Source organism: Scardinius erythrophthalmus (genome assembly GCF_964197995.2).
Source record: "Scardinius erythrophthalmus genome assembly, chromosome: 8".
NCBI lineage: Eukaryota > Metazoa > Chordata > Actinopteri > Cypriniformes > Leuciscidae > Scardinius > Scardinius erythrophthalmus.
In genome coordinates this window covers 17,522,209-17,534,788 of record NC_138228.1, presented here as the reverse complement: position 1 = coordinate 17,534,788, position 12,580 = coordinate 17,522,209, and positions in this window count along the sequence as shown.

The following is a 12,580-nucleotide window of genomic DNA, read 5'->3' as shown; positions in this document are numbered from 1 at the left end:
AAATCCAACAGTTAATTTTATCTAAAATTTACAGATATATTTAAGTTTTTTTCAATAAAATAATTTAGTATTTGACTAACCAATTATTTCTTTATAATATACTTAATATATATGTGAAATTTCTATCAAAATATTTGAGAATGTTTAATTAAACTGATCTGTTTCAAGAAACAAAAAAATTACTTAATTCAAATCAATATTATTAATATATTTAACACGCTCTTAAAATTGAGTAAGTTTACTCAATTAAAACATTGCCCCCCCTCCCTCCCCCACCCTCTGACGTGACGAAAACTCGACGGTTGGAGTGAGCGTGGCTGTTTGAACTCTCCAGTCTCCAGAACAACAGCTCTCTTCTCAGCGTCGCAGATTTGGTGCATTTTCACTGTGAAATTCAGGTTGGTGTATGTTTTATTTTATCTATAAAATCATTACTGTGCTTTAAATCATATTTAATGCAAAACAACATAGCCTACAGAGGCGTAATTCGACACCTAAACGAGACGAGAGCCGCGTTTGTCTTTTTGCGTGATTGAAACGCTTTGCATAAACACATGACTGACTTTCATAATGATAATGAATATAATTATTATCATTTGGATGATAAAATGTCCTCAGAACTATCACTTTTTGTTTATTGGCAGGTTATGTCAGTCGCTCGCAGTATATTTCGGCTGTGCCTCAGACAGTGACTGTGAGTGAAATGCAAGACGGCGGTATGAAGTTCAAAGTTCACCCGCAGAGCGCGAGTCTGTCTCCGGCACGAGGACCAGCGCAGATTCGGTGGATATTGGATAACAGAGTGGTTGATTAGACTTGAATTTGGCTACCTGAATGTTTAAATATTTCATTTTTACTTGTTAAATAAGTTTAAATGCAGGCAATATTGTATACATGAAAAAAAAAACAGTCTAAATGTGCTGTATTGCTGTACTCATTGAAAATAAAGGCCAATGTAATGTATAATGGTGGTTGTCTGGAGTACTATTTTTACAAAGGTTTAGAGAAAATAAAAAAGTTAATATTACTCATTAATAAAAACAGTTAATATTACTCATAAATATTGTTTTTTTAATGTTTAAATGTTAAATTATTTCTACTCAATTTTATTTGTTAATGTACCAGATGCAGTTACTCAGATTTACTTAATTTTTTTACTTGCATTTACTCAATTCATACAGTATATTTCATTGATTTCACAGCTTTAAAATTTACTCAATTTTTTTGAGTGTAAAAATGTTTCACCAATAAAATTGAGTAAATAATAGTTAAACTTTTTACAGTGCACGCGACGCGAGTCCCGCGGATATAAAAGGAATATGGACATTTCATTCTACCGAACAACACGCAGAATTACTACTCACAGGCCAGTTTATTAGACAAATTAAACTTGTGAGGTAACGCAGCGCTGTTTCACCTGGTCTAACATTACACTAGCACACTAAACTGCATTTGAATGTGTTGAAATGTATGTGTTAGTCTGTCTGTATGAGACTAGCAGTAAGATCAACATTAGAATAACATACAGATCATATTCTGACATTTTATCATTGTTGAACTATAAATTAGTTGTATAAATTAACTATAAATTTATGTAAATGTGCTCACCTCTTTAATAAAGTACATGTAGGAGCGGTCGAAGTCTCGGACGTGGAGCTCTCGTTTATATACTGTCTATGGGAGCTCTCGGCATCTTGAAAACACCGCACTGATATTGATTCTCGTTTTAGTTCTCCTTTTTTTATCCAAAGTCTGCTTGCCATGGTCCATAATGTTTGAACGAAACAACAACAGCGTGCAAATAGACATTGCGAACTACACATTTGTCCACGTCAGTCGCTTTGGTTACTATCAGAGGGCTCTGGTTCATAGCTCTGGTTGCCATGGCAGCACGAGCGGAAACCAGGGAAAACGCGGATATGACGGCATTGGCGGCGACAAAACGGAAATAAAGAAACGGGACGTTTCTCGAATTAAATTACAAATTTCTCCTGGTTTGAAAGTTGTTGGAAACAGTCGGGATAATGTAAGTACACAACAAAAAAAAATATATAACATATATATAGTTATTTTTGCTATTTTTAAAGCAAAAAAGTTACATATTGTGCCTTTAAATGAGTGTTAATTGATGGCAAAGGTGATCAATTTAAAATGAGCATGAATAAATGTACAATTTTAACTGATTATTACAAATTTTTATATTTTAATATCAATAATATCACATATAACATTCAATTATTTATAATTAAATTAATTAATTTAATTATATTAAATTATATAGTCTATATATGGATAGTGGAAAATGTATGTACTTAATTTACTTAATTTAAAAAATTGCAACTATTAATTGGATTTTATAAAAATACAAACATTATAAAACTTAAAGTAATATTCCTAACCATTACTATTATACACTTTATGCCACTTTTGATTGAGTCAGTTAAAATAAAATAATCCAGTCTAAAATAATCTGGATATCTACCTACTGAAATGAAAGGAAAAAAACGGCCAATAATCAATATATTACTGATATATTATGCATCCCTAGCAAGAACTTGTCCTGCCCCCTGTCACGAGTGCTGACTCAAACCAATCTACAAGGTACCACATGCCTATAACCAGTGACAAAACTACTGTAGAAAAATAAATGTTTGTATGCTAAAAAAAACCTATTGCTGTCCTACTATTGCTCCATTTCCATCATCAATGCTGTTGTCAGTACTCAGGTACTTGTGTCCATCTCTAACAGGCGCTGTTACAGTTACTGTTATCTGTTCCAGTTTGCAAAATATTCAGAAAACCACATTGCCAACAAGTTTATTGCCGTCCAGAGCTGTTACACACTCCATTCATTTGAAAAGTCTCCAAAGACAGAACAGAAATGAAGGTGAAGGGTAAATAACAGTGAGTCGATAGTGATAGTTTGCTGCTCGAAGAGGCTCTGACTGTTAAAATGATGCTTAAAAGTTGGTGGTGTCAGAAAACATATTTCATCTCCATTACATCATACCCCGCTAAAGATAGAGACTATCTATAGACTAGAGCTGGCCATCACAGCCTTTACAACCAACACACACTCAGAACAGGGACGTCTGCGTGTTTCCAAGCGTGTATGTGTAAGCGAATGTGTTATTTTGCGTTACATTTCTCCAAAGCAAGTTCTGTTGTATGCAAAAATGCATGATTTTGTTGGCAGGCTAAGTGAGGTTATGGGGTTTAAGATCGTATTCCCCTGCTGGGTATCTCTACTCAAATCTTCTTCTTTCTACACAACACAAAATGCATGTTGCTGCTCTGCGTATCGCTCCTGCATATAGTCTCCAATGATTCCCCTATTTTCAATCCTGCTGTCAAACAAAGTGAATTATTCATGTTCTCACTGAACACTAGGCTCTGTGCACAAACTGGGCAATGTATGCGCATTTTTATTATGGCCGAAGCTTGAGCATGTCCAATGTCAGGACTAAACATCTGCCCCTAAAAATCCCTTGAGGTTTGATCTGAATCAGCCCCGGATGTGGACCTAAATCTAGATCTTCATCTGAAAAAACTCTCTCACCACCATAATCCAGACCTCAGGGTCTCTATAGAGTTTATCTGATACCAAATAGCGTGAATAATATTGTTAATGTTTTATTAATGGCTGCTGGATTCCTTTGATAATGAATAAAAATTTAATTTTATTTATGTAAATGTATCATCTTTCATGTAAACCCTGCTTTGTGGATCCGTTTACACAACAAAATGCTGTACTTATCAATGTAAGCAAAGTTTTTTTTTTTTTACAGCTGCATTGAAAGATCTTCAGGAGAAGATAAAACATCTTGATGTGCTTCTTTATCCCTTTATCCCTTCTGTATATTTACAGACATAATGCCGAGGATAAAACGGCGCAGAAAAATAGACTCTGAACACTGAGTTAACATCAAACAGCACAAACAGAAACATACCTCCAGGGTTCCGTACGACACCACAAACATATCACAACAACCATGAGAACCGGAAATGAATTAGGTTATAATGAGAAGTCAGTTAATCGGGATAAGGACATAGGAAAATAAAGAGTCATAAAGTATCGCTCATAAATAGACAAGCGTGTCTGAGATAATGTGTTACCATCAGTATTGTTTTACTCCAAAAAATAGATTAAAGAGACTAAACAACAAAAAAAAACACACACTTGAAATTTAAGTACATGAATCCCCACCCCAAGTTGAGTACAAGTTGTAGACTGTTGTAGGATTACAAATTTAAAGGGCTAGTTCACCCAAAAATGCTGGCGCAGAAAAGTCATTAAAGAGATCGTTAATATAGTCCAAGTGACTACAGTGGCTTAATCTTAAGTTTATCAAGCGACGAGAATACTTTTTGCGCTAAAAACAAACAAAAATAACGACTTTATTCCACTATTCATTTCCTTCTCTCTGGGCCTCGAGAGTTAACAGCGCGTCACACAGCGCAAAAACACTACGCTAACTCACTCGAGGCCCAGAGAGAAGGAAATGAATAGTGGAATAAAGTCGCTATTTATGTTTGTTTTTAGCGCGCAAAAAGTATTCTCGTCGCTTGATAAACTTAAGATTAAGCCACTGTGGTAACTTTTCTGGTCCAGCAAGTTTCAGTCCCTTAGAAGTCTATTGAGGAGTAAGACAGCTCTCAGATTTAATCAAAAATATCTTAATTTGTGTTTCGAAGATGAACGGTCTTACGGGGTTGGAACAACATGAGGGTGAGTAATTACTGACAGAATTTTCATTTTTGGGTGAACTATCCCTTTAAGAATATATTTAAGATCTGCTGATCCTACTTCCATAACATCACATGAAAAACTGAGGTGAACTACACTGTATTGGGCATTCAAGGTGAACATGATGGCATCAATTTACTGATTAGATTCAATATAGTTTCCATTGAATAGAATAGAATAGAATAGAATAGAATGAGGCATTTATATAGCGCTTTCATATGTACTACTGTACACCCAAAGCACTTTACAATCATATCAGGGGATCTCTCCTCAACCACCACCAGTGTGCAGCATCCACTTGGATGATGCGACGGCAGCCACAGAACAACGGCGCCAGTGCGCTCACCACACACCAGCTATAGTGGAGAGGAGGGGTTTTGTTAGTCTTTGATCTTCCTACTGAGAGTCAAACTATGTGAGAACGTTTACATGGGCTTAGTTCTTGTGACCATATGATGTTTATACAATTTGAGGGGTACCATTATCTTCAGTTGGGGGTAATTGCCTCTATTGTCTTTAGATGATTAGATTTAGTGGTCATCTCTAAGGTTGTGTGTAAGGTCAGCACTTTCAAAGAATGTCAGCACCTTTAAGGACAGCCCACTGAATGCCTATAAGATACCATGTAAAGTTCCCTTAGTCAGACTTGATGACTGCAGCTATGACAGCTCGTGCTCTCAATAAAGAATCCTTTTGAAGATACAACCAAGTCTCCTGGTCTTCGCTTCTGAGTTTCCTACAAGTACTTAAATTTAAGTATAAGTGGAGACGACCAATATTCACAGGTACTTACTTTATTTACTCAACTTATTGAGGTATTTCATTTACATTAGATATTTCCAAAAATATATTATCTATTAGATTATTATTATTCTTGCTATTTTGAAAGTGGAAAATATTAAGTACTTTATTTACCTACTGATTTAATTGATTTAAACTATAGGTTTAATCATTTGCTTAAAATGTAATTAAATTTATTTGTTATAAAAGACAAAAATAATTTCCAAATTCCCAAAATAAATACTAACAGATTTTATTATTATTATTATTATAGGCTATCATTATTATTGCTTACATTTCAGTCTATTTTGAAAGTTGAAAATATTTATCTACAGATTTATTTGATTTAAACTATAGGCAATTCCTTTAAAGGGTTACTTCAGGATTTAGCATTAAGCTTTGTATTAATAGAAAACCTGTAGTATTTTCGAATTACCATGCTTTCCCCCCTCATATCCCCCTGAGAGGAGAGATTTATGTATTTTTTGTCTGGAAAAAATCCTCCGATGACGCAAAAATCGTCATTTTGCGTCATCGGAGGATTTTCTGGCCAGAGGCTAAAGACTACAGCCAGTAGATGGCGTTGTTCCGCATGTTTTCAACCCGCCCATACAGGGTGGGATCTCACTCACAGAATGTACACAGTATCAGCCGTCTTTCTTTGGAAGCTAAGCTAGCATGCTCTTGTTCTGTGGAGAAAGCTGAATAATAGGAGAAAGCTGAGTAAGTAGGGGTTACCATCTTCCTTTTCCCGGACTTGTCCGGCGGGCGAGACTGTTAAAAATGTCCGGGATTCGGCTTTTGCGTTCTACGGTCGCCATTCATTGTTTACATGCACACCTCTCGTTTCAATCTAACTGAATTAATTCCGATCGGTGAATCTGACTGTAGTGTTTACATGAACGCTAAACAAGTGCGTTTGATGCGGTTGATGTGCGTTTTAACATTGCTAAGAAAATTCCCGCTCCTCCGTGAGAGATGCGTTCTCCCGCGGCCGTCAGCCTCGTCCTGCTCGCCACAGTAAACATGATGAATGGCGACTGTAGAACGCAAAAGCCGAATCCCGGACATTTTGGGTCTCTAAATCCCTGGCAAACTCATCACTTAGGCTAGCCTTGTTGTTTTCAACTGTGCTCTCTAACCGGTAGGTGTGGCCTCCTAAGGCAGCGAAGCAAGTGCATTCTGGGAGTTGTTGTCTTTCATCCACATAAGCCAAAAATACATTTTCTGGCTTTTCTCAGTCTAGAAAGCTCCAAATTCAAAAATTTCTCCACATTTCTTCTACTTAAATGACATATTTTAAATACACATTCATCTTCCCAGAGGTGAAGTATCCCTTTAAGTATTTACTTAAAATGTAATTACATTTATTGTTTAAAAAAAAACAATAATAAATGTAAAACTTGTAAAAGGGGTCCAAAGGGGTTTATTTGGGGTCCAAATTCCCCAAATAAATACTAACAGACTTTATTGTTAATATTATTGAATGAGTCTGCGCACCGCATGGCCCCAGTCAAATTAATCTGGGCATGCTACTGTACTTAATTTTGCTTATTAGAATGACTAATAGGTTATGATAGACATCTAAAACCATTGTCGCAAGTTCCTCAAGGTTGGAGCAGTCATCCTGAAAAACACACCAACACACATAGATAAAGCCAAGTTGTTAGAGTGAGTTAGAGGGCCTATGCCACTGACAGAGCAAGAGAGCACGAGATGTCTCTTATCGGATCAAACAAAGAGCCAATAAGCTTAATGAATTCCGGGTGAGCTGTGAGCCAGCTGTTCTCTAAAGGAAGCTGATTGGAATCAGCCTGTCGTTCTGAATTATCACTTCATTTGGGGCTCATGCTTAGGTAGTGAGAAAACCACGCTGAAACTTCAACGAGTGAGATGAGGAAGCCACGACTTTTGAAATTGTTTTGTGCTTGTGGTGTCCGCAAATAGTCTCTAGAAGCACACAACCTTATGAAACAGTCTCTGCCAATGTAATACAGTTTATGAGGAGATATTGCTTCTCTAGAGATTTCTGCCTCTCAAAAGGAGTATGAAATGTGCGCTCTCTGACATGCTTTGGGCTCACACAAACCATAAGCCTAGCAAATATTTTCTAGCAAATCAAACAGGAACAAAAACAATAAATGTAACCTAATTACATTTATAAATATGTCCCCACAAGTCGATTCCTATAAAACTGGGGGAGATGGTGGAAATTATTTCAAAGCAAAAGTGAAGACACAGTAAAACCTGAGCTGATTTACATTTCAGAAACCGTTTCAGCCTGGGACAGCATTCCCAAAACAAGTTCCAATCTGATTGGCTGGATTTATGCAATTTCCGGGAATCAGGGTGCATGCTTTATCAGTCCACTAAGAAACAAAATCATGTTTACAATGTTCCAGGTTGCAACAACGAGCACTTTGAAAAGTAGAACTAGTTGCTGGTATTGAAACAAACATGAAAAAAATACAAATAGAAGCTGTTAATCCATATTCTGAATTCAATTCAAATAATGCATAGTCCTTATAGTATACTGACAGTGATCAATAACAGCTCATCTACATCTCTACATCTAATTCTTTTACACTAATTAAATTACATCAAATAAAATAATAATTAAAGTAATATGCTTTTATCCATTTTGTAGGCAAATAATCTAATGCATACATGTAAATTCGCTACAATTTGTAGAAAAATTCTTTTAGAAGCAGCTACCAAAACCACACAGCTAATTATTGGCTTCCACTACACGCCCAAACACAGAACATATCTTACACAGTGCAACACCTTGAAGTCACATATCACTTCATAAGTGTGGCACAATCTTGCAAAATGATTTGTAAAAGCCCTCACCTCTGGGGTGCTTCAAAGCCAAGCAAGCTAGAGCAAAGCAGCACTCTGAGAGAGTGACAACTGGAGAAAGAAAACTGTCTGACGGAGGTATGTGTGTGTGTGTGTGTGTGTGTGTGTGTGTGTGTGTGTGTGTGTGTGTGTGTGTGTGTGTGTGTGTGTGAGAGAGAGAGAGAGAGAGTTAAGAACAGCAACAGCTCAGACAGGTTCATTTCATGCTTCCTGCCCCCTTCTACATCTTTGGCTGTTGTGCCAAACTGTGTCCTTCAAGAGTAAGGCACACACACCTGAACACTGAACAGAAGACACACACTTGAGCTGAACTGAGCCTTGGTGCTTCTAGATATGTATCAGTCTATATGTATGTGCATGTGTGTGACTGAGTGCACATGGTTGTGGATGATTCTGGGGTAAAGGTGGTGTTCATTTTTAAAATGTTGCGTGTTATTTGTCCTAAATTAACTTAATTATGTCAAGTAACAACACAAACGCACCTTCAAAATTTAATAACATTACTGTTTTTACTGTATTCTTGATTTTTTTCTTTTGGCGAGAATGAGACTTCTTCCAACAACATTAAAAAAATCGTACAGACCTCAAACTTAAACAGTAGTGCATACAGCATAGGTCAACGTGATTTCACCAAGTACAACATGTTCCTGGATCTACATTTTTGTTATTCACTTATAACCTATCATTTCCCTTTGATTTTAGGCATAAGTTATGGGTAGGGGTTAAGTTTAAGAGTAGGGATTGGGTTATGACTAAACTGTCAGACAGGAATGTTGTTTCAGGATAAAAAAAAAATGTTGAAAAAATGTAAAATTTCAAGCGCACAGTTTATTTGATCGGTAAAGTTTGCTCTTGAACTTGATGCTGTTAAAGTGAATGTATGAAGCAAACTGCTGAAAAACCTCAACATTAATGCCATTGAAAGAGCGCACAGTTTATCTGTCAATCAAATGCATGTAAAAAGTTGCATTCTTTACTATAGCAACACTAGAATCCCAAGCCTTTTCTTATGATGACTGGTAGAATGAAAAAATAATACTTTTATTTTGCACTCCACTTATTTTTTTACAGACACCTTTCTATTCACACTGTTTTAATCCCTCATTTCTTAGATCAAACTTTCCTACATCACTTCTTTGCCTTTGCCCTTCTTAAAATAAACTTTCCAATGACATGGATTGACTTTTTAAACGTGGCCGGAAAACCACAATACTTATAGGTATTTAGCAGTGACATTGTCAGGCTTTTCTATTTACATCAAAATTAGCTAAGTGCCTGCAAACATATACATATATACATAAAAAAATTTATAATATATATATATATATATATATATTAGGGCTGAACGATATATGGTTATCGTATCTATATCGAGATATGAACTTTCAAGATATTAATATCGAAAAAAGCAACGATATAGACGATATAGATTTTCCCTCTCCGCGCTCGCCCTGCATACAACTCTGGCAGTCACAACAAACATCAGTTTTACGAGTGTCCTTGAATGCACCGCTAAAGCCAGCGCGCGCACACTACCAGGGACGTGGGAACTATATTGTGAGAGGGGGGGCGGCGTTTCCATGGTGACGCGTCATTGCTTGTCACGTGACACACCGCAGCAGCAACAGCGCTGAATGAATGATGATCTGCTTTTATGTCATTTTTCCTTTTTTATTCAGAATATTCACAAATGTGTTAGCTATGGCATGAAATATCTGATATTCCGATTGTCAAATACATGCAAGTGGAAGTATATTGTTGTTTAAACACCTTTATAACGATCGCTTTAGTTGAGCTGTATGCGCGATGGGCGCCGCCGTGTTAGTTTGTGCCGCAGACGCAGTTCAGAGAATCGGATCTGTTGGATTTACAACCTCTATGTTTACAACACGTGAATTCATCCACTTCTCCCGAAATACTGAAAAGTAAGTGGCTGGTGAACTGGGAATAGAATAGAGTAAACATTGAAGTTACTTACACAATGTGTATCTGATATGAATAAAACGTACTCGGTTACTAACGTAACCTCGGTTCTCTCTAGAAGAGGGAACGAGTACTGCGTTTTCACGAAACACTGAAGCAAAAAATTATCCTTTAATTTTCATATATGTAAAACGCGTTGCGGCAGCAGCAGACAGCTATGGCGAGACGGCTTGCTCGCTCATAGGCTGCTCTGCGGCAACTGCTTAAGCCTATCGAGCGAGGCCTGAGATGGCATCAGGCCAATGAGGGCGCTTCGCGCCCTCCTCGCCACTTCCCGCCGAAACGGGCGTGGCTTACCTCTATAAAAGGAGCTCGAGAAGGCTGACTCACTTGATTTTGATCGCCGAAGCGAACCAGAGTGAACCGTACGCACGGCAGAGAACGCAGTACTCGTTCCCTCTTCTAGAGAGAACCGAGGTTACGTTAGTAACCGAGTACGTTCTCTTACGAGAGTCCTCTCGTACTGCGTTTTATCAAAACGCTACGGGAACCCCTTGCAAAACGCCGTGCGTGCTGGGATAAAAAAACACTGATCACCGGAAGCTATTTCAGGCATACAGTGCATAATCACCAGATTGACTCACACAGAGTCAGGGAATAAGGGTGGGAGCCTTAATTCCCTAAACTGTAGCGTCGTAGAATAGACATGTCCACAGACGCAAGTATAACATCACATAGACAGGGTAGGGAACCTGAACTAATGCGGAAAATGTGGGTCTTACACAGTTCTGCCCAAGATAGTCGGTAGCGCATAGCGCATGAGTTTCAGCGGTCTGACTAGACGGCTGAACGGATTACACCGACAAAGCTTAGCCTGCAAGGCGGGAACCTCTAGGTTATAAAACCTGATAAATGTAGACGGCGAGGCCCAGCCTGCCGCCGTACATATATCCTGTAGGGAAATCCCGCTGGACCAAGCCCACGAAGAAGCAACGCTTCTCGTAGAGTGCGCTCTGACTCCCAACGGGCATGGAATGCCCTTGGCAGTATACGCCAGCGCTATGGCGTCAACTATCCATCTGGATAGACTTTGTTTCGAAACAGCCATTCCTTTGGAACGTCCACTGAACGAGACAAAGAGCTGCTCTGTCTGTCTTAAGACAGCAGAGCGGGACATATAAGCTCTTAAAGCCCTAACAGGGCAAAGAAAACTCGAGTCCCCTTCCTCACTCGATGCCGGCAGGGCAGCCAGGGAAATGACCTGAGCCCGAAAAGGCGTGTTGAGGGATTTCGGCACATAGCCGTGCTTAGGTTTGAGTATGACTTAGGAGTCATTAGGACCAAACTCCAAGCACGCTGGGCTCACAGAGAGCGCGTGCAGGTCGCCTATGCGCTTCACTGAAGCGAGAGCCATCAAAAACACTGTTTTGAAAGACAAGTGTTTGAGGCTAATAGACTGGATAGGCTCGAAAGGGGCACCTTTCATGGCCGCCAGGACCGTAGAAAGGTCCCACAAAGGAACTGAAGGAGGTCTGGGCGGATTCAGTCTCCTAGCTCCCCTGAGGAAGCGGATGACTAAATCATTCCTTCCCAGCGACTGACCCAGCGTTGAACCAAAGAACGCTGAAATAGCCGCCACATACACTTTGAGCGTGGAAGGGGATCTGCCCTTATCCAACAGCTCTTGTAGGAAGGAGAAAATCTCCGTTACCTCACATTCGAGGGGTGAAATGCTCCGAGCTGTACACCAGCCGGAGAAAACCGACCACTTCGAAGCATAAAGCCGCCGTGTCAACGGCGCTCTAGCCTGAGTGATGGTATTCACGACTCCCTCTGTGAGACCAACGGGTATCCGTTGAGCACCCACACATGAAGGGACCACAGTTCCGGGTGTGGGTGCCAAATCGAGCCCCCGGCCTGCGAGAGGAGATCTCTCCTCAACGGCAGTGGCCATGGATCGATATCTGTCAACTGCATCAGAACTGGGAACCATATCTGGTTCTCCCAGAACGGAGCTACAAGCAGGACTGGGCATTTCGTTTCCCTGACCCGTTCCAGCACCTGTGGCAGGAGGGAGACGGGGGGAAAAACATATAACGGGCAGCGCGGCCACCTTCGGGACAGCGCGCTGTCGGTCTTTGAAAAGAACGCGGGGCAGTGCGCGTTTTCGCGGGACGCGAAAAGGTCCACCTCCGCTCTGCCTAATCTCTCCCACAACAGCCGGACTGTTTGTGGGTGTAGAGACCATTCGCCCGGGGGAACATTGTT